Source organism: Melopsittacus undulatus, chromosome 14 (assembly GCF_012275295.1).
Source record: "Melopsittacus undulatus isolate bMelUnd1 chromosome 14, bMelUnd1.mat.Z, whole genome shotgun sequence".
NCBI classification, from domain to species: Eukaryota; Metazoa; Chordata; class Aves; order Psittaciformes; family Psittaculidae; genus Melopsittacus; species Melopsittacus undulatus.
Window position 1 is genome coordinate 3,391,052 of NC_047540.1, and position 20,574 is coordinate 3,411,625.

Sequence of the window (20,574 nt, forward strand, 5' to 3'; positions counted from 1 at the left end):
AGCAGGCAGGCGGGCACAGGCAGCACCGTGGGGCACCTCCTTCCAAAAGGGCAGCACTAAAAGCAAGCCAAAGAGATGGAAAAAGCCCCAAAGCGCCAAATCCATCCCCCCCCCCCCCCCCCCCCCCGTGCCCCTCACCCCGCTGCCCCCTGCCCTCCCGGTTATTTCAAGCCCTTGTGCATATCCCCCCTGTCCTCCTCCTCCTCCTCCTTCCCTCCCGGCACCCTGCTCTCCTCCGCTCCCTCTCGCACTCTGGTATTTGGTGTGTTCCTCAGCTGCAGGAAATTCCTGATGCTCTCCATCATTGCAGCCTGCGCTCGCATCCCCCGCCCTGCCCGGCTCCCCTCCAAAGGACAGCCATGTGCTGGACAAGCCAAGCACCTCCGGCATCGCTCCCTTCCCGCTGGGAAGCTGCTCTTCCCTCGCTTCGCCTCCTCTTTCCCCTTCCACCGCCGTGCTTTCCAGCTCCTAACGCTGCGGAACGCGCCCGGTCCCTGCCCGCAGCGGCCGGAGCCGCCGGGCCCCGGCCCTTCCCCTGCTGCCTTCCCCTCTTCGTCTTCCTCTCTTCGCAAGACCGCTCCTGATCTTATTTTAATTCGTCTCAGACGGTGTTGCAGTGTTATTTTAAGAGAGAGGATATGCACAGACATTGTGTTTTCTGCTTTTTCCTGGCCCTAAGCCAGGCTCTCTGGGCTGTCAGCTACCCACTGTGTTGCAGTCACGTGTGGGAAGAGGCAGCCAGAGCCAGCCTCACAACTCCTGGTAGCAACATGGAAATCAAGTGTGCACTTTTCTTCCCTCTGTATGTGTCTGTATTATTAATAGCGTCTCTCTCTGTGAGTTATCCATAATGTATCTTAATACCTGTCCGTCTGTAAATGATGTATTACGGAGCGTGCACACAATGGCTGCGGCGCGGGGCCGGGGGGGGGAACGCGTCGTGATGGGGCTGGTGTCACCCCCGAGGTGCGGGGTGGGGATGGGTGTTAGGATCCCATCGCCCTGAGCAGCTCTGGCTGTGCCCTGGCACAATGGGAGCATGAGGTCTGTGTGGGGATGCTGTGGGGAGGATGGGGATGGCACCAAGTGATGCGGTGATGCAGCAGTGTCCCACCCCATGGACACCAATGGGGTCCTAGGAACTCAGGCAGGACACAGCACACTCAAGGGACAGCGAGGTGAGGCTTGCACATGCGTGTGCAAAGTGAACACATGCACATGGGCAGAGGGGAAGGCGCAGGCTGGATGGACATGGCACGGCACAGGTTGGATGGACACAGCACGGTTGTGTTGGCAGCACCCAGCACCCATGTCCCCATCTCCAGGCTGCTGGCATCCCCTCTGTGTCCTGAGGACATCAGGGCAGGGATGGCTCCATAAGAACACGGATGGGAGTGGGGAACACCTCAGGACCCCAGTCACTGTAACACTGAACATACACAGCACCCGTTACTGACACCCACAAAGTACATGTGTCCATGCAAGGAGCACATGGACACATCACACCCACCCTTGGGCACCATTGAGACACAGCTGCTGTCTGAACTTGTCTGTGCATGGTGCTGCCTGCAATAGTTCTGCCTGCAGCACCCCTGCCTGCAGCACCCCTGCCTGCAGTACCCCACAGCCCTACACACCATGAGTACCCCCATACACCATGCACCACGCATGGGTGCTGCAGCATGCCAGGACACAGGAGCACCCAAACCCCGCAGGGTGCCCAGCCCTGCACCCCAAGAGCATGGGTGCCCCATGGCCTGCGCCCAGGCACCACCGGGGCCCATTGGGAGCAGGAATCCAGGAAGGCGAACGGGAGCTTGAGGCTTCGCGTTTCTGGATTCTGGTTCCCATTTCTGCTCCTGGCTGTTTCCATGGAAACTGGCGTCGGACCTGGGAAAATAAGGTTAGGGTTTGCAGAGGAGGCCCTCAACCAGCGCCTGCCAGGCTCTGCGCCCCAGAGGGGGCACGCACCATCACCCAGTGCCGTCACCCAGCACCCTGCTTGGGGCTGGGGTCTGAGCGGCGCCGGCACCAGTCAGCATCCTCTGTCCTGTCTGGTGACCCCGAGCTTGGCACATGATGGGGTACCTGGAAACCATGGGCTGTGCCGCTCCATTCACCCCAGCGACGGGCACTGCTCACCCCAGGGTGCAGCTGCCAGTGGCACCCACTGCACCCACGGGCTTTCCAAGCATCCCACTCCTCCTCTTGGTGCTCCAGGCTCTGCCTCGATGGGAACTCACATCATGCCATGGTGCTCACGGTATCCCAGCAGCCCCATTGGCACAGGGGACACCCCAAAAACCATCCTCGAGCCTGACAAGGACCCAGCATCCGCAGCAGCATCCCCCTCCCCATCCCCGGCGCAGCATCCCCAATTGCTCCAGAGAAGGTGGGGAGCCGGTGGGGGGAAGAGAACCAGGACACGGCACCTCGGGGGAGCCGTGAGCACTAATGAATGGAGGCTTTTAAGAAGCACTTTGAGTGAGAAGTGCTGGAGTAGGAACTAATTATTCCTGCCGCCTGCGCGCACACCCGTACGCATCTGCGCGCAGCCCCGGCCGGCTCCTCCCGCAGCCCCAGCTGCCAGAGCACAGCCAAACCCAGCACCACAGAGCTGCCAGCTCTGCCATTGCAAGGGGTGCTCCAAGGGTCCGGTTCTCCACCCGCCCCCCTTTGCACCCCGCTTTGCTGCCATCACCCCCACGGTTGGGTGCGGGGGATGCTCACCCTTGTGCTCAGGTTTGGTGCCTTTCTCATCAGAAAGCCAATGTTTCACCGTGATGGAAGGGTGGATGGCGGGTCCACGAGGGGATGGATGGCACCCAGTGTGGTGGTGAAGCCAGCACGGCTCCCCCGGACCAATTGCATGTGTGACCCCAAGTCCCAGCACAGCCCAGCGGGACCAGCGCAGTGCAGGGCTGGATGGGTCACACCTCAGCTCCCAGCAGCATGCGTGCACACAGGCTGAACCCACTCCCCACACATCACCCCATATCCTCAGCCCCACTCAGGCCCCACGCTGCCGACCCACAGAGGTTCGAGGCATCCCATCCATCCCTCCCATCCCTCTGTGTGCCGATGGGCCCTGTGGCCCCACTGCACCATTTTGCATTCTGGTGCTGGCCGGCCCCGCTGCCCTCCCACTCCCACCCCCACCCTGGGCTGCATTTCAGCTGCTGTTGAAATGTGTCCAGGCTGGATTCATCACAAGAGCCCTCAAGCGGCTGCAAACAAACAGGGGAAAAAAGAGACAGAAGCAAGCGGGAGCGAGCAGAGGCATCGATCGGCGCTGGGGGGGGGCCCTGAGCCCCTTTGGCGACGCCAAACCAGCCTCACATCCAGCCCTCTGGAAGCTGGGGGTGAAGGGCAGGGATAGGGGCAAGGAGAGCACAAGTGCCACCACCCCCTGGTGAAGCCCCCAGTGCGATGCTGCGATGATGGGCACTGCTTCCTGCTGGAGCCAGGCTCCTACCGCTCCCAAACTTCCCTCTGGTGGTTACTGCAGTTCAGGAAGCAAAGAGGAGGCTTGAGAGCATGAATAGGAAATGGCATGGATCGGATGGGATCAAGAAGGGGGGTCACACAGCGCTGGGATGGGTGCTTGTTGCTGGGGAAGGACCCAGCGGTGGGGACACGGTGGCACATCACAGTGGCTGTGGGTCTGTATCCCGGCCTGGGATGGATGTTAATGGAGTGCTCTGCTGGGAATTGCCACCATAGGTCTGGGTTTTTAAGAGGGGCTGGCTAATTTTTCCCAGCACTAACGATCCCATCTGTGCCTGACACGCTCCAGCTCCGAGCCCAATGCTCCCACAGCCCATCCATGCTGATCACATCCCCCTGCCTGGTCCTGATGGCTTGAGGCATGGATACAGCCTGTGCTCAGTGCCACCAGCAGGGCTATGGCACTGATACGGTGATGTACCACAGGAGGGTGGCTGCGATGGTGCCTTCAAACAGCAGTGCCAAGCCCGGTGATGGTGGGTGACAGCAGGACACAACATCCATTGTGATGAGGGATGCTGCACAGCCTGGGGACACCAAGGGGTCTCTCTGGGTCACACACATGAGAAGCAGCTCAAAACCCAGTTCTAATCGTGGTTGTCCTTTGTAGGGCACTGCAATCCCCTCCCATGGGCAGGCAAGGGGCTAATCCTGCTCCTTTCCATGGCAGAGCATCCTCCCTGCCTGGGATGCACTGGCACCAGCTCTTCCCTGCTCCCAACAAAGACCTGCGGGCACACACAGCTCTTTGGGGAGAGGGTTTGCAGCATCCTCCCTGCAGGACCCCCCCTCCTCCAGGCTCCTCTCCCTGCAATGTCAACCTGCTGCTCCGCATCCGCCAAGGCTGCCCTTGGAAAAGCTGCCGGCTGCTTTGCCAAGCCCAGGACAAGCTCTTTAGCTCCACTCTGCCAGAACAGATGCCTGGGCGACTGTAATGCTTCCTTAGCAGGGATGTGTGGAAAAACACCCCCCAACCTCCTTTCAGCACTGCAGCATCACCCCAGCGACTGCAGCACAGGGACCCCCGAAAGCTCACGGGGTGAAGCAAGGTGAAGGCTGGGGGGGTGCCAGGGAGGGAGGATGAGGAAGCCAAACGTGGCTCTGCTGGGAGCTGGGAGGAGAGAGCGACCCCGCTGCAAGGACAAGTGGGAAGCGCCGGCTCCGCTCACCACCGGTGTCCTTGCAGCCGCTCGCTGCTCCATGTGGATGCTCCCCACTAAACCAATGCTGCCGTTCTCATGGCAATGCCCTCTGCGTGGTGCAGGGAAGGTCCTGGTGCTGAAAGCTCCCCAAATCCCCCTCCAATGCACCCGGCTCCAGGGACGGGAGCTCCCAGCCCTGCACCAGCCATTGCGCTGCGCGGAGGAGGCCGGCAGCGTTTCCACACAGATATTTTCTTCCATTGGCTGCAGTTTGGGGCTGCCAAAAGCCAAAACAAGAATGGAAACATCCCATTTTTTTGGCAAAAAATCAGCGCAGGGTGGGTTTTTTCTTTGGTTTTGGTTTTTTTACTTCTTTTTTTCTCCTTTTTTTTCCCTTGTCTTTGGTTAGGAACGGAAATTCCCTGCCATGAAAACATGATGAAACCCCAAACCAAAACAGAGCTCGCACTGAAACCTCTGCCCCATTCCTTTGGGATGCCATGTGGGGCAGGTCCTGGGGCCCACAGGGCTCCAGGACACAGAACCTGGACCCCAGCAGTGGTGATGGCCACATGTGAGGTGAGAGGACATTGTGCTTTGAGATCCCTGTGGCAAACTGCTGTGATCCCCACATTGGGATACGTAATTTCTCAGCCATGCTCAATGATGGGATGCAGGAGGCAGCGTCAGGCCTGGCAAGGCACTGGTTTGCCCATGGGAAAGCCAGTTCCTATGCATGGGGCCAGGCTCATGGAGCTCGAGGCAGTGTTTGCTCACAGTGTTCACAGGAAGGTGCCAGTTTCTGGCTGCTCCCTGTGGATCCCAAACACCTCTGGGCTCCTTTGCAAGAGCAGCCGCTGGGAATGGCCTCATCCAGCCCATCCCAGATCCATGCGAGCCCCAGGGCTCACCCTGCAGCACCCCCGTTGTTCCCTATCCCTGGCCCTGCTTTCCACCAGATGTTGGTCTGGAGGATGAAACGGCTCTTCCCACCCCAGCTCCCATTCCGGAGGCTGGATCCGGCCACGCAGGCTGAATAAGGCTCTGCCTTTGTCCGGCTCCCCCCGCTGTGCTTCCCCTTATCTAGCCCGGCCGCCTTGCCAAGAGCAGGCAGGAGGACAAGCTGGCGAAGGAGAGGCCCTGCTCCTCCACCTCCAAACCCCTCGGAGCCGCTGGCAACCCTCACACCCCCCCCCAGCACCACTGCTGCTCCCCAAAACAGGGGACACCCCCTCATGGTGCTGCACTGCAAACCACATCTGGGCACAGCAGCATCCCTCCTGCATCCCCATCCCTGAAGGGGGTCCAAGCATCCCCGTGGGGGTCTCAGCATCGCAGGGGGGGGGCACAGAGAAGGTAGGGGCTGGGGGCAGCACAGAGCAGGGCTATCTGTCTGCAGAGCTCTGTGCGCCGCAATTAACCTCGAGAGAGCAGGCACGGCTCCTGCCAAGAACCACATTAGGTGTGTGGCAGCGTCTAGACATGCAAGAGACCAGAGGCCTTCATCTGGAGGAAGGCGGCTCCGTCCACATCCCTTCCCCCTTCTCCTGTCTGCCCCCCCCAGGGACACCCTTGCAGCTCCAGAGGGGATGCAGGGATGGGAGTGTGGGGTTGAGCTCAGCCCTGCATCCCTTAATGGGTCAAAATAGCTCCTTGCTGGGCTTTTACACCAGGGCTCTGCTGTTTGCCATGGCAAGCACTGCATCCCTATGGATGCCAGACCCACAGCTCCCCAGCCAGCAGTGGGAAGAGGAGGAGGAAGGTGTCTGCAAGCGGTACCTGAGCCATCTCCCATCCAGGACATGCACCAGCATCCCAGCAGACCCCATGGAGCCAGGGATGGAGCTGGGATGAGCCCTACCTCACCACCTCTCAATCAGCATCCCAGGGAGCGGGTACCACAGCATCAGGAAGGTCTGTGCAGGGCACTGCAGGCACTGGGCACCCTCCCCACTGAGGCACCCATGCCACCCCCTTGCTCTCACCTCCCATGCACAGCCACCCCAGACGGCTGCAGGATGCTCGGGAGGAGAGATTTTTCCGATGTTAATTAATTAAAATAAACAGCAAATTAAATACAGCAAAATTAAAATAGCTCCGGAAATTAATTTTCAACAAAACCCACCTGGAAAGCCTGGATATTTAAAGAATTAATGGAGCCCTCTGAGACCATAAAGAACCTACGAGCTCCCGGCATCCACCAGCCCCTCGAAGCCCGCTTGGGGACCAGGGAAGCCAGGATAGGACCCCTGACAGGGGCTGTCCCCAAGCCCTGTTCCCTGTGCCACACGCTGCCTGCGTGGCCCTGCTCACAGCCACCTTGCCTTGATGCACGCTGCCACAACAGCCACAGGGATGGAGGGATGCAGGGGAAGGATGCAGGGATGCTCAATCGTGGTCCCTCCTGGCACAGCGTAGGGCTGCCAGCACCCTGCCTGGTGATGCTGCAGGGACACCAGGCTTCCCCCCATGCCTGGGCAAACCAGGGTCCCTGGGTTAGGGTTAGGGTGTCCCTGTCACCCTCCTGGCCAAAACCAGAGGGAAACCCCAACTTCCCAAAGCTTCCTGCCAGCTCCTGGGTGCTCCAGGCTCCCCACACATAATCCCCCCCCAGCCAAGGCAGGATTACCAGGCTGCCCAGCCGGGCAAAGCTCCTTACCAAGCACAACATGCAGATCCGCAGGGTCCCCAAGGGCCCGGTGTGGTGTGGGCAGAGCATGGATGGGCTCAGGTACCCGGGAGCATCCCTATGGCCGGCGAGGCTCCGGCCTGAGGCCAGGCACAACTCGTTGCACCGGTTGGGGAGCACCAAAGCGAGCGCTGCGGGAAGTCCCGTCCGGCACCAGCTTCCTCCCCCTGCGTGCGCAGAGGCACAGCCACAGCCACCCGTGAGCGAGAAAAGGCTCCGGAAGGAAGCAGAGAGAGCGAGAAAGAGCTGCAGGTGGGGAGCAGGAGGGGCCACGTCCATCCCCTCCCTGCTGTGGGGCGCACCGGGGCTGCCCCCTCCGCTGGGGAAACTGAGGCACGGCTCCGTGCGCATCCCACACCCCGACGGGGAGGGAAGCGCTTCCCTCCAGCACGGCCGGGATGACACCGGCTCCGGCCTCCTCCTGCTCCACCCTGTTCCTGCAGGAACCCAGGAGCCCCGGCTCCGGGCAGGCAGCCAGCGCTTCCCTCCTGCCTGCACCTCCTGCCTGCGCCTCCTGCCTGCGCCGCTCTGCCCTCAGCACCCACCATGGCGTGTCAGGGCGACCTTGGCGCGGTGCCGCAGCCGTTCAGTGCCAATGGGGCGATGCAGGGGGGGGGCAGAGGGGATTCCCCCCCCCCATTCATTAACCCTTTGAGTGTTGGTGCTGTGCGGGGTCGGAGGGTGCCCGCGGTGCCAAGCCGGGGGCTGTGGGTGCCCGGGTTCCTCCGCACACAGATGGCTCTTTCGACTCAGTCGAGCGCTTGACCTAAATCTCCTCCTGATCCACGGGAGCTGCAGTCCCTCAGCAGCACAGCTCAAGGCGAGGAGGAGGAGGAGGATGAAGGAAAGGGAGGGGGGGACGCACCATGGCCAGCTGAGGGTGGTGGAAGGAGAAGGAGGGAAGGAAGAACGGGGAGGGGAAGAGAATTACATCTCCCACGCTTCAACCTCCATCACCAGCGTGTGCGGCACCCACCGGGGCTGGGGCGCGACGCCCCATAGAACCACTTCCTCGGAGAGGGGCCCCAGCGGAGGAAGCTCCAACGGCTCGAGAAAGTTTCGGCTGTGACTCAGCCGCCGGCTTCGGGGTGCCCGAGCCCCGGTGCAGGGGTCGGGGGGTCCCGTTCGCTGCTGGGCTCTCCAGACAAGGGCTGTCTGCGAGGCACCGCGCTCCACCCCCGGTGTCGGAGCAGCCCAAACCGGCTCCCAGCGACAGCAGAAAGCTTTTAAAATCCCCTACGCGCGGCATGAGTCACTCCAGAGCCAGTGCCCAAAACAAGCTCCGACACGGAGAGGAATGGCGAGAGCCGAGATGCTGGGGGCGGGCAGGAGGGGCTGGGGAGGGCCGGGGAAAGGGGGGAAAAGGGGGAGACAGAAGGGAGGGAGAGCAAAGAGAAGAGGCAGAAATAACAGCATCTGAAACTCTGCCTGCTGGAGGCTAATTGGTTCCGGCACAGCCTGGTTTGTTTGGCAATGTTTCCTCTAATCCTTCAGGCTCCCAGCCCCAGGGACATGGGGACATCTCGTCACCCACAGTGCCTCTGCGGCATTCCCGGATCGGCTTCCTCCCCCCCCCCCCCCTCCCCCAAATCCCGGGATGCAGAGGCGTGATGTGCTGCTGGGACCCATGGGGATGCACCCCCCGCCACGATGATGGTGCCCCCTTATGTGGCACCGGGGGAGAGGATGCTCAGAGGACGGGCAGGCAATAGGGTGGGAGAGGGAAGGGATGGGAAAGGACGGGAAGGGAGGGGAAAGGAAGGGCCCCCAGCCCAGCATGGCTGAGGCAGAGCACTAGCCAAGAGTCAGCAGCTTTGTTCCAGGTGCCGGCTCCCTTTTTTTCATTAGGCTAATGGGATGCGGATGCATTATTCCATTCCACATGCTGCTAATGAACCACTCAGGCCAGTGCATTTGCATTAATGTGCAAAGCACTGGAGGAGGGTGGAGTGGCTGCATCTGGCCAAGGCTGACCTTCCCCAGGCCGCCCAGCCTCCCTGGTGTGCTCCCAGCGCTCCAATGGAACCTTCATCTCCCTGGGATGGCCGGAGGCGCATTCCAGGACACCCTGAGCAAACCCCATCCCAGCCTTCCCAAGCTCACTGTGTTGCTCTATTGCCTGCACTGTTTCCCCCAGATGATTCCAGTACCCCATGAGCAGAGGGGACCACAGCATCCCACTGCTCCCCAAACATCCATCTCTCCACATGCTGCATGGAGACGTCCCTTAGCGCATCCTCACCTTCCCAGTTACCTTCACTGGGACCTCCCCAAAGCACCCAAAGCCATCGGGGGTAGGCATCCCCCATGGTGCTGGCAGGCAGAGCTGGGCACCATTGGAGCCCTGGGGTTGTTTGTTCCGGCTCCATCCCTGGAGAGGGTTGGAAGGCGAGTGACCCACGAACTGGAATGTGCAAAGCCTCCAGCGAGCAGAGCCAGCTGCCTGCGCAAGGGGGGCGGTGAGGGGAGAGCAGCCAGCCCCATGGCACTGCACGCCTCCGTGCACAGGGATGCATCCCCAGCATGCTCTCCAAGCCACTGGAGACAAGCGAGGGTCAGCCTCGTGTGTCCCCATCACAACAGGTCCCCAAAGCCCCCGTCCCCCTCCCAGCCAGCACAGAGCTGTGTTTAAGGCCAGCTTGGAGCAGCCTGGTCTAGTGGTCTAATGGATGAGCTTTAGGGTCCCTTCCAACCCAGAACATTCCATGATGCTTCACCCCTCGCCCTGTAAGACGTGAACCCTGGGGTGGCCAAAGGACCTTTGCTTTGGCTGATGCCTCCCTCCCTATGTGCTAGGAGGGCTCCCAATGGATGGCAGCAAGGACGGGCATGGCCATGGGGGGCACGGTGGGGCCTGCGGCAGCTCCATGCCCGGAGCACGCGGGTGTCTGGGTCTGTCACAGCCTGGTGAGCAAGTTAATCTCAGGCTCCCTGACACGTGGAATAAAACCGCGATCCCGTAATGGAATTCATTCATCTTCCTGTCCAGGCACAGAACAAGCCCCTGCCACCCACTGGGGCAGGGCACCCACACCCCTCCCTGCAATGGGACCATGGGAGCGGCGTTCCCATCAGCTTCCTCCCACAACAGCAACGTGTCCCCTTCCCAGGGGCCGCATCCATTGGGGTCACCAGTGTGGGCTGTACCCCCCCCAAGGGTGATCCATGCTGGATGGCAGCCACAGTGCTCACAAGGGGGGAAAGGGAAACTGAGGCAGGCAGTGGCACTGGGGGAGAGGGTGGTCCTTGGTAGCATGAAGGGCCATGGGGGAAGTGTCCCTCTGCCCCTGTGCTTCCTTCCCACAGACAGGGGATGGCACCTATGGAGGAGCCCAGTGCATTCCCAAGGACCAGCTCTTGGCCCCAGTGATGGAGAGAAGCCCTGAGCAGGTCAGAAGGCTCTGGGGCTGCCTCAGTTTGCCTTCAGCACCCAGGGCAAGGCCACCCCCAGGCAGCCAAGCGGGAAGAGGAGGAGGAGGAGAAGGAGGATGAGGAGGAGAAGGAGGAGGAAGACAAGGAGGAGGAGGAGGAGGATGAGGAAGAGGGCTGCTCCCTCCCGGGCACACAAAGCCCCTTTCATCAGGGCTCAGTTTGGATTTCCTCTGCCAGCCCAGCACCTCGCTGCCTTCTGCCCTGCCAGAATCGCTGCGGTTGGGGCCAGGGGCTGGCGTTCGGATACCATAGAGGGACACAGGGACCTTGGGGTGGCTCCATCCCCTACCGCAGCCCTCGCCCCAACTGCTTTTAATGAGAGCCCAATAAACAGTGGCCTTGCAGGGAAACGGGAGCTCTGTTGCTCAGGAGCTCATCTGCTCCTGCTGCTCCTTCCCTGCTTTAAACCCTAATCCTCATCTGAGGACACTGCAATCAGCTACCATGGAGTGGGCTCCACATCACCAAGGCTTAGGGCTCCACAGCCCCACTGCAGGTCCATGGCTCTGCATGGGATGGGCTGCCCCCCTCTGCAGCCCCCGAAATAGGGGACAAGCCTAAGGACCCTCCCCAGCCTATGTCCACCAGGGTCCCCACATCCCTGAACTGCATCTGTGCCACTGGGTTACTTCTGGGGTACAGAGGAGCCACAGACCCTCAAATGACCCCTCCAGAGCACCCCCAAAGGGGGTTTCCAGGGGTTGGGTAGCTTTGTATCATGGGGCTACAGGGACAACAATGAGGCTGGGGGGGACCAACATGAGCATCACCCAACCCATGTCCCCATGCACAGCCTGAGCCCCCAGGAGGGGAAACTGAGGTACATGGCCCCCATGGTGCAAAGCCCACAGCTGCCCTGCACCGAGCAGATGGGGACAGGCACATCCCATGCACCAGGCAGGATGGGGACAGCCCGGAGCCCTGTGCCCAGGTACGATGCTGTGCTGCAGACACAATGAGGGCTCCGAGAGGCACCATGAGCATCCATGGGCTCACCCAACCCCTTCAAGCATCACTCCCAGGTGCCTGCTCCCAGGCAGCCTCTCCCCAGGGCTGGGAATGGAGCAGGGAGCACAGGCGCTCATTAGCAGCCCTTCATTAGGAGCCCTTGGGGAGGAGGAAGGGACCCGGGGCACCTGCACCTCTGCTTAATGAGCACTGGAGCGCTGGAGGGGCCATTGGGCACTCTGACCCCCACCCAAACCCCAGTGAGGACGTGGGGATCTGAGTCACCCCCCATATGCCTGCACCCATGGGTGCTGCACGGACCCAGGCACCCCTGGGTCCTCAGAGATGGGATCTTCAGGAAACGCAGCCATCCTGCCCCCAAAGCCACCCATGGCTCCCAGTCTGCCCATTAACCCTCCCGCAGCCCCTAATGGGGACGCAAGCATCCCGACCCGTGCATCCGATCCCACCGCAGCACCCAGCCCCACACAGGGTCCCCGCACCCTCCCACCGCCCCACATGGGGCTCTCCCTCGTTAATGTTTACTCGGGTTCGTTAGCGCCAGCACATTGCCATGGCAACCATGCAAGCTGTGCACTGCCACCAGCGCCACCAGCGCCACGAGGATGTCCCCGCGTGTGGGGTCACTGCAGGCACCCCACCGGCACCAGCACCGCATGGGGAGCAATGGGGCGCAATGGGGTCACCTCCTCGGGGTGGCTTCGGTGGCAGCAGCCGGTGCCGTGCCAGGGCTGCAGGCGAGCGCGGCGCTGCCAACGCGCCTCGGGGCTGCATTATTTATACCCGAGAGGAGCAGAGGGCTCGGCTGCAGCTGCAGTGTCCTCAGGAACCACCACTGAGCATGGGGGGCACCACAGCCCCATAGCCGCAGCCAGGGGGGTGCTTGTGGGGCTGGGAGATGGCACCATCTGGGGCACAGCGTGGGTTGTGGGGCCTTGGCATGCGGATGGTGCAGCACATGGGGACATGCAGCGGAGCCCCAGCCTGCCTGCTGCCATCAGCCGTTTGTGGATGGGTTTGGGTGATGGCAGCAATGGGATGCCCATACCCAACACCCACCCTGTATGACACACAGCACAGCCCTGCTGTACCCAGCACCATCAGCAAGAGCAGGAGGAACATGGGCTGTACCCAGCTCCATCACCAAAAGCAGGATAAACCCTGGCTGTACCAAGAGCATGCTGAACCCTGGCTGTACCCAGCACCATCACCGAGAGCAGGATGAACCCCGGCTGAACCCAGCACCATCACCAGGAACAGAATGAACCTGGGCTGTACCCAGCACCATCACCAGGAGCAGGATGAGCCCTGTCTGTGCCCAGCACCATCACCAGGAGCAGGATGAACCCTGTCTGTACCCAGCACCATCACCAGGAGCAGGATGAGCCCTGTCTGTACCCAGCACCATCACCAGGAGCAGGATGAGCCCTGTCTGTGCCCAGCACCATCACCAGGAGCAGGATGATCCCTGTCTGTGCCCAGCACCATCACCAGGCGCAGGATGAGCCCTGTCTGTGCCCAGCACCATCACCAGGAGCAGGATGAACCCTGTCTGTGCCCAGCACCATCACCAGGCGCAGGATGATCCCATCCTTCCCTTCCCTACAGCAAACAGGTTTTCCTTCAGCTTCGCAGGATCCTCCCACCTCCTTCCCCGCCCCCGGGCCGGGATTTGGGGGGTAAAAGAGCTGACTTGGGGCTTTCCATTGTTCCCGATGAGTTTCCCGGTGGCACCGGAGCAGGGGGCCCGGCCCCGCAGCCCCCCCCCCCCCCCCGCTCCCCGGTGCTCGGTGCGGCTGCAGGCGGATTAATTCTGCATGAGCGCCCGTCCCCGCGGGGGGACCGGACCCTCCGGCCCTGCAGTGCTCTTTACACATTCCTCCAGCCCAACTTAATTCCCTCTTCCTGCAGAGCTGGCGCATCTGCTGCAGTCAGGCAAGGAGGGGAAGGAGATGGGAGGGAGGGAGGGAAGGGGGGACACCGGCATCCAGCATCGCTCCGGCGCCGCACAGGTTATGGTGGTTGTCACCTAAAGCATCCCCACACGGTCCCAAGGGTTGCGTTGGGGACAGGGGAAACTGAGTCCCACCCCGATGTGTTGTCACACACACACCCCCCCAGATACCAAGAGGTTGATTGAAAACCAGGGGTTTCAAACACTTCTGGGCTCTGCTGCTCCAAGGGGGTTTGTTCCAAACCCGCTCTCAGCCTCCACAGCCCCAAAGGACAGATCCCATGGTCGAACATCATCCACCCCCAGTCCAGGGTCCCTGGGTTTTGGGATGGCTCCTGGAAACACAGCTACTGCTTGAGCAACAGCCCCATGGCCCTGAGCGCATCCTGTGCTCAGGAGCCCCCTCCAACCCCTCACCATGGGGGGGGCTGCACACACCCAGCCCCAGCACTGTTGGAGCCCCAGCCCATGTGAGCCCCCAAACACCATCAGGGTCAAGCCAGGGATGCTCCCCTACTAAACCCTGCCCCACACTTCTGCACTGCCACCACGCTGCGGGCAGAGCTGACCCATGGAGAGCTGCAGCCACCACATCCCTGCTGCACGCAGCACCCCACAGCCAGCACCCTGAGGTGTCAGCAGCATCCAGCCCCAGCACAACCATCCCTACAAGTTGCCCGGCTCCATAGGCAGGCAGGCGGGAGGCAGGCGAGGAGCCCAGCTGCCGGCGGAGCTGCGGATAACATGCATTTAAATCACTTATATCTTTACTTTCTCCTGCGCTGGCTGAGAGATGGGCTTTTTTCCTGCATGCGTAATTAGGGGGTGGAACAGATGGTGGAGGGTTCGTTTAAAGTAATGCATCCATTAAAATAACCTTCGCTGTCGGGGACTGCGCTCCGAGAGGGGCCTGTTTCACTGGGGGCGGTGGGGAGGAAAAAGAGGGGGGGCTTTGTTCTGCAAGGAAAAGGGGGTCCCACTCTGGGGGGCACGCTCACTTCGGGATGCATCATCCCAGCTCCTGGGATGAAGGGGAGGGAGCTGGGTTGGATGCACAGACCTGTATTGCCATGCGCAAGGGGATAAAGTGGGACCAAAGTGGGGGCAAAAGTGGGGTTGAAGCAGGCCTCGCCAGGGCTCAGTTTCCATAGCAATGTGATGGCAGTGAGATGGTGGGGACGCAAAGCCCTGGATGGGGATGATGCCACGGGGTGGGCATGGTCCCCACAGACCCTGCATAGCCTGGATACCCCATTGGAGCTGCTGCCCATGCCCATTTCTGTCCCCTACCCACCCCAGACCCCCAGAGCAGGCTATGAAGGACATTCCCCCTTGCCACACTGCACCAGCCGCCTCTCCCGTTTCAAACCCCGGGTTCCCAGTGGAGGCAGGAGGGCTTTGTTCAGGCACCGGAGCAGCGGAGGCCAGAGAAAGCAGGAGTGCCCTGCCAGCTCTTGTGTTTCACTCCCAAGGAATGCCGGGGAGGGGAGGGGAACGCTATTCCCCCCCCTTTCCCCTGCTCCAACAACGGGCACCCGGCCCAACTGCAGGGTGCTGAGGCTGGGAGGAAGAGGAGGGAAGGGCGCAGGGATGAAGGATGGGGAAGGCGGGATGCAGGCGTCGCGTGGGTGCTGTGGTACCACCACGTGTGGCTGGTGGGCTGGGGGACAACACGCGATGACAGCCCCCATGTGGCACGGAGCAGAGGGAACCATTCCAAGCAGGAGCTGAGGCTCGGAGGGGTGCAGCTCCCGGTACCCCCTAAACCTGGGGTGCTCCAGAGCGGGGGAGCAGCAGCGCACCCAGAGCCACCCATGCGTGCTCTGATGCCGAGTGTGCACTTGCTAAGGTGCTTCTGCTGCCTTCAGGGCATCGCTGCTGCGTTGGAAGCACCGGGGAGGTGGGAACCGGGGGGATGGGAGCACACACCAGGGCTGCACTGGGGGGTCGGGCTGTTTCCCAGCTTGCCCAGCCCCCAGCAGCAGCACTGGGAGCTCAGGGAGGGCTGGGACAAGCCGAGCATCACCCCAAGCCATGCAAGGGCTGGTCCTTGCCTCGCTGCCCCCTCCCCAGCCACAGCCCCCGCACCCCGTGGGGCTGCGCATCTCCCCCTGCACGCCTCGCTGGTCCCACACGTTCCCTCCTGTCCGCACCCAGGCACTGGGGGCAGTGGGGGCAGTGGGACGGGGTCGCTGCTCATGCCAACCCCTCCATGTGCGCGGCCGGGGGCAGGAAGAGAGATGCTGATGGAAACCAGGAGGAAAGGGACTGAGCGGACATGGGATGGGAGATGCCAACAGCCAAGAGGGGCTCACAGCAGGACTGGGGTCACAGGGTGACATCCCCACACCCCATCCAACTCCCCCATCTCATCCCTATCCTGTCCCAGCTCACCTGCCACCACCTCCCCATCCCTGCCAAGCCCGTCCTTAGGTGAGCCTCAGCACCGCCAGCTCTCCCCACTCCCCAGCCAAGCATCCGCTGGGAAAACCGGTCCCCAAATCCCTTCCCCGCATCCGCGCCAGCTCTGTGGGTCCGGGGGGGGGCTCGCCAAGAACAATAGCTCCTTGTTGCAGCCCGGCTCCCCTCCCTGGGCAGCGCTGGCCACTCTCACCTCTAGGTCTGTCTCGCTGTTTCCCAGCTCCCTCCTGACAAATCCCCGTTCCCGATCGCTTCTCCTCCCCGTGGGTCCATATTAAGCTACATTCTCCTTTCAGCTGGGTGGAAAACAGCAGTAATAACCATGTGGAGAGAGCCGTGCCCCCCACCTCCACTTCCCTCCCACTTTGGGGTTCAAATTTCATCTCAGCAAAAAAGCTTCCCCCGCCTCCAATTTCTTCCCCCAAACCCAGGCGCTGTCGTCTCGTCTGATCTCGGCAGGGGCCGTGTGGATGCTCAGCTCCTCCTGGTTCAGGATCTGCTGCCAATCTGGACCTCGCAAACTGGTTCTCACACAGCTCCCGCCCAGCGTCTCCCTCCCAGCGCTCATTGTCCCTCCTCAGGCACCCAGCCCCAGATTGCTCCCTGCCACCCTGCTCCCCGTGTCCACCTACTCATGTCACCCTGCTCCCCATGTCACCCTATTGATGCCACCCTGCTCCCTGCCATCCTGTTCCCCATGTCACCCTATTGATGCCACACTGCTCCTCATGCCACCCTATTAATGCCACCCTGATCCCTGCCATCCTGCTCCCCATGTCACCCTGCTCATGTCACCCTGCTCCCTATGTCACCCTATTATTGCCACCCTGCTCCTCATGTCACCCTATTAATGCCACCCTGCTCCCTGCCATCCTGCTCCCTATATCACCCTATTAATACCACCCTGCTCCCTATGTCACCCTATCAATGCCATCCTGCTCCCCATGTCACCCATCCAGCAAAGCACCGAGGACCCCACTCCCCTCCTGCCACTGCTTCTGCTCACCCACATCCATCCCAAACCCAGGCACTGAGTTAGCCAGGCAGGATTCATTCCGGGGGCCCATGGGGAGGGCCTCGTCGCCTCCAGCCCAGCAGCTCCCTCTCTCCCGCAGCCGAGGAGCTCATCCCCCTCGCCCAAGGCGCTCCATCCTCCTCCAGACGTTTCAGGCCCAGGTTTGGTGAGGAATGCTCAGGCGCTGAGCCCGAGCCCATGCGCTGAAGTCAGCAGGAGGCGAAGAGCAAAGACCGTGTGTGGGGCTCGGGGCCCGGGGGCGGCGGCACGGGGATGGGATGGGGATGGGATGCGGCTCCCGCCGCCTGGAGCTCGTTTAGCGCTGGGAAGGGCAGAGGTTGGAGCTGGCGGATGCCAGAACCGCTCTGCTCTCCCTCCGAGAGGATCAATACCACATTGAGCCACTTCCCCCTGTCCCCCTGCACAGAGCCAGGCTTGGATCAACAGCGCTGGGCAAGAAGTGAGCTTTGGCATCCAGAGGGGGTCCCCAGGGCTGCCTGTGCCTGTCCCCTTCACCATGATCTGCTGCCATGCACAACAAACCCTGTGCACACCAAACCTTGTGTTCACCAAACCCTGACTGTGCACACCAAACCCTGTGCACACCAAACCCTGTGCACACCAAACCCTGTGCACACCAAACCCTGTGCACACCAAATCCTGTGCACACCAAACCCTGCTTGTGCACAACAAACCCCGTACACACCAAACCTTGTGCACACCAAATCCTGTCTCTGCACACCAAATCCTGCACACACCAAACCCTGTCTGTGCACACCAAACCCTGTGCACACCAAATCCTGTGCATACCAAAACCTGTGCACACCAAACTCACCCTGTGCACACCAAACCCTGTCTGTGCACAACACACAATGTTCATGCACACCAAACCGTGTCTGTGCACACCAAATCCTGTGCACACCAAACCATGCCTATGCACAACACACAATGTTCATGCACACCAAACCCTGTCTGTGGACACCAAACTCTGTGCACACCAAACCCTATGCACACCAAACCCCGTCTGAGTACACCAAATCCTGTGCACAACAAATCCTGTGACACCAAACCCTGTGCACACCAAACTCACCCTGTGCACACCAAACTCACCCTGTGCACACCAAACCCTGTCTGTGCACACCAAACCCTTCACCCCAGCCATCGCCCCCCATGTCCCCTCCACCGCGTCCCCCCATGCCCGGGTAAGCTCATCCCCTGCTGTGTCCCGGGGGGCTCCGGTCCCTGCCGTGTGCCCGCCCCGTCGGGGCTGGCTGGCGCAGGCGGCCGGCGTGCTGCGGCAGGTGAGCCCCGGGGCAGCGTTCCTGCCCGGGCCCGAGTGTCCCCACCGGGCAGCCGCTCTCAGGCATGTTCCTTCCCGGCACCTCCCTCCTTTCCTCCCCTCCATCGCCGCTTCCCTGGATCCAGCCCTCGGAAAGGGGGGAGCCGACGGGTTTTAATGAGCTCCCCGGAGGCATCGCTCTGCACCCCCCTCTGCTCTGCTCTGCTCTCCCTGCGCTCTGAAACACAACCCTCGGTGGCAAAGGCTGGAAAGGAACCACAGGGCACGTTCCCCCCCCTCTATTCCCGCTCCCCTCCTCGCCTCCCCCGGCTCTCTGCTCTCCTGCCGATGCCAAAGACCCAGCCGGGCTCTTGTGCTTTCACTCGCAGCTGCAGCTGCCGATTTTCCCTGTAAGCCCTTGTGCCTAGAAGGCCCAGAGCGAGGGATTCTGGGACACGGTGATTGAAGACAGCACCAGCACGGAGACCATTGCTCAGACTTTCCCTGTCTGTCGCCCCAACGCTCAACCCACAGAGAGGGAGGGAAAAGAAACAGGAAAATAAAGGAAAGAAAAAGATGGAGAGGGGAAAATAAGCCCCGAACCCGGAGCGGCGCTCGCCCCTTCCCATGCACAGCCGCACTGTGTGCCCCAACCTCCCCACAGGTCAGGCAGCCCATGGAGCCAAGCAGCACCCTGGGGACTCCAGCCTGCTTCGCTTGGCTGTGCCAAATCCCACCGCGAGCGTGCCAGATCGCTCTCACCACGCAGCCTGATGTACATCACCTTCAAACCTCGTGGTGGGGCCTCAGCAGCACCCGGTTTGTTCCTTCCCTTGTGTTATTTTGACTGAAAGGTCACCATAACGCAGCTCTGGAGGTGAATTTTGGGGGTGGGCGCAAGGGGAGGTGATGCCGCGCACGATGCTGGCTCCTCATGTGAAGCTGAACCCTCACCCGCGGTGTGGGACCATCGGGAGCCAAGTGAACACCCCAGGCACTCATCACCATGAGGTCAAAGCCCCCGAAAAGACGAGGTCCCCAGTGCCCTGGTGCCTGAGGAAGGTCCCACCACATCAAACACCAGCCCTCCAGCACATGCACCAGCCCAAGGCACAGCTCAGCACGTGCCCTGAGGCAGAGCAGCAACAATGCTAACCTGGACGGACAGACGGACACATGGCGGGGAGCGGGGGTCCCTCTGGTACCCCCAGTACCCCCCCCCAGCATCCCCACGGACCGAAGCCAGCCCGCGTGGCACATCCCAGCCCCGGAGTCCGGCAGCAGCGGGGCCGGGGAGGGACAGAGGGGACAGGACACAGCACATCTGCGACGCATGCAGGGGCCATCCCGCATCCGGGCAGCCCAGCACAGCCCAGCATCCAACTGGGTGGCCCCGTGGGGAGAGCCCTGCCCTATGGCCAGGCGAAAATCCATCCCCCTCCCCTCCGTATCCCTGCCGCTCCCCCCACCACACTGCCATTAGCGAGCCCGGAAGAAGGAAACAGCCCTCCCCAGCGCTGCCCTGTTTACCAAGAGCTGGTTCCAAGCACTCGGGAGAATAGCAGGAGCATTTCAAGGCCCTGTTTCCACTCGGCTGACACACACTATTTATAGCAGCCCACAATTCTCCCAGAGCTTTCCTCGGGATCTCAGCAGAAATAGCCTGCCCCGGGTCCCTGCTGCCTCCTCTAAGGAGGCCAGGGCAGTGCCGGCCCCTCCTCGAGGCTTCCCATAACCTTCCATAGGCTTCCATCGCTTCCCCTGCACCGGCCATCCCGCTCCTGGCACGTCCTTGGCCGCCCCGTCCCTGCCGCCCCGGTGCCAACCTTCCTGCTCCCTGCGCTCCCTACATTCCCAGCCGCCTGCTGCCGGATCCGATCCCGGCGGGCGCGCGGTGGCTCTGCCCAGTGGGAGGGAGGGAACGGGACTGTGGTTGATGGGGTGTATGGAACGGGAATGGGAATGGGGGGGGATGAAGGCCACCTCCCGCCTGCCTGCATCGGAGCGCGGCGGAGCCCCCGGGGACTCACACCGGGGATGGAGCTGGCCTATTCAGGTTACAGAGACATGGCAGAGCGGAATTTGGCTCCACGCCATCCCTTCTCCAGCCCCCCCCTTCCCTCCTCTTTCCCCCCCTTCCCACCAACACCCTCCCCTGCAAATTCC

The 20,574-nt window shown here is 61.7% G+C and overlaps 1 protein-coding gene across 6 annotated transcripts in view; it reads right to left on the minus strand.

Moving 5' to 3' along the window:
* Positions 1-20,574, minus strand: part of AHDC1 (AT-hook DNA binding motif containing 1) — a 43,755-nt gene that overhangs the window by 21,296 nt on the left and 1,885 nt on the right. The window contains exon 1 of one of the 6 annotated variants that reach the window (XM_034069257.1): positions 8,315-8,390. The exons of 4 other annotated variants lie outside the window; for them this stretch is intronic. The gene's annotated coding sequence lies outside the window, so the exon portion shown is untranslated. Of the gene's footprint in view, positions 1-7,308; positions 7,366-8,314; positions 8,391-20,574 lie in introns of those variants that run through there. One more of the 6 variants, XM_034069258.1, reaches the window with a different exon arrangement.